Source organism: Mastomys coucha, unplaced genomic scaffold, assembly GCF_008632895.1.
Source record: "Mastomys coucha isolate ucsf_1 unplaced genomic scaffold, UCSF_Mcou_1 pScaffold8, whole genome shotgun sequence".
Lineage (NCBI taxonomy): Eukaryota > Metazoa > Chordata > Mammalia > Rodentia > Muridae > Mastomys > Mastomys coucha.
Window position 1 is genome coordinate 17,600,768 of NW_022196914.1, and position 2,486 is coordinate 17,603,253.

Here is a 2,486-nt window from a genome sequence, read left to right on the forward strand (position 1 = left end):
TCCCTAAGAATTTCATAAATTTATTGTTTTTAATAGCTGAGTAGTACTCCATTGTGTAGATGCACCACTTTATTCTAAAGATAGCAGTTGTGAGATAGTGAAAGATATAATGTGCTATCAAACTATATTCTAAATATTTATGTATTTTGTTACAACTATTAATTTATTAATTATTTTCACATGTTTATTTATATGTGTATAGATATGCATATGCCATGATATGTATGAAAATCATTTATTGTTTATAGAAATATAAACATTGAATTAATCCAATGATTGTATCTATTTACCTTATACTAATCCCCAATAACTTCACAAAGAAATCAAGGTTTATTTAAGACTACACCTCAACTGCTGAACAGCAAAATGTATATACTTTAAACTTCTTGGTTAATTTGGCTACTTCCCAGCTCCATCCCATGATACTTGAATATTTTTATTAATTGGTCTATTCAGACCCCTCCTCCATTGCTCCTATTCTTCAGTCCTCCCTGTGTGTCAGACTCTTCCTCAGTCCTTCCTCTTGCTAACAGACACCTCACTCTACTCTATATTCTGTCTAGCCACTAGGTGATCAGTATTGACAATGCAGAGAATGAGTGGTTAAGAATTAAAGAATAAATACAAAATAAAAATAAGAAAATAAAAAAGAACTGTTTACACAAACTTGAGATAGTAGATTCTTTGGGTAAGCATTAGAATACCATGTCTTGATTGAAACAATATATGAGGTTAAGATTTACATAGCATACAAAACATTATGCCTCCATGTATATATAGAGATCAGAAGGCAACTAGCAGTAGTTACTTCTTTCCTGCAACCATATGTCTCCTGGGGCTATAACTCAGGTGGCCAGTTGTAGCTCCAAGAGTCTGTTCTCACTGAACAATCCCAACATTATACCTTTGTTAATGAAATATACCTCTGAGAGGTTATTTCTTTAAGTATTGACTACTTCAAAATCTTTATTCTTTTTCTAGAATGAAAGAAGTATATTTTGCACATTATTCCCTGCGGTGCCTGGATTTATGCTTTAGCGTGACTGATTTTCTTTCTAACAAAGTTAGCAAAAACATCAAATATTCATTAACTAGCTACTCTCTCTCTCTCAGACCCTGCTATATTTGCAATCAGTCAAGTCATGAAAAGTCATTTAACTATGTCACTCAATTCCAATGAAAGAAAATATAAGGCCTATTGTGCTAAAAACAACAAAAAGAATATACTCATTTATAATTGTGGCTAAAACAGAAACTGGAGACAGAAAATATTAAAGATGAAAATGGACGCTCCAGATTTCATGGGCTAAAACAGATTGCATTGAAAAATGATGTTTAAGAAAGAAACTAGGAACTAGATAAGAAGTAAGGAGACATCAGAGGAAATATGTCCAAATGAAATACACAAATCAAATAAAGACATTTGGATTTTATATCTTATTTATAGGGTCACCAAATAGTACTTTGTGCTACTTACAATCAATGACAAAATTCATTTGGAAGAATGTAGTTTAGTATGGTCAAAATAAAGCTCAGATAAAAATGAGCTCATAACAGGGCCTTTGAAAATGAGTCATTACTCAATGAGTAAGTGACTTTACAGCAAGTATAAGAAATATAAGATTAATCTCTGTAAGAAAATAAAAGCTTAAATTTTGGTAATAGTTTTAAGGATACAATTTCTACTAAATAGAAATACTAAAAAGCCTAAGGTCATGCAGCTAAACATCACTGTGTGGTTCTCCTCACCAACATGGTAGGCTATGAAAGGGATATGAAGATATGCAAATCTCAGAATCTCCACTAAATTTAAACCTTCAAAGATCTAGAGATTTCCTTGGAAGGCATTTAAAGGTTTCAACCATGTGCTCACTTTATCAAGATGAATTCTACCATGTTAACACTTGGTCTCCTGTGAAGCTTTCCATATGGAAACAGCACATCTGAATCTTACTTTACTTACTTCCTCTATTACGCATTCAGGCTCTCATGTCCTTCTGCCTCCTACTTCCATGTCCCTTATGGTCACATCTTAATTTCACTTGTGTTTTTTCTTTTTTAGATTCACTTTTGGAAGAAGTGAGATACTTATCTTCTGCGACCAGCTTACTTCTTATTACACAATTGTCTCTCATTCTATTTCTCCTTATGCAAGGCAAACTGTATTCTGCTGTGTGGTTTTAAATACATGATTTAATACATACATTTTCTTCAGTAAAGACTCTGGTAGTGTTTGTTTATTTATTGTGAAGCCCTAGAAATATACTACTTTAAAAAATAGGGTTTGTTTCCCCCGCCCCCTGGAGAAGAAACTTTGGAGAGGAGATATCATTTGAAATGTAAATAAAGAAAATATCTAATAAAAATAATTTTTTCAGAGCCTTGTAGAATGGGAAGCCCAAATGAATACAATTTTATAAGTAGTAAGGTCTGGCGTTTGGGTCTGCATTTAGTCTATACTTGTTATCTTTTTGTCATATGTGAAA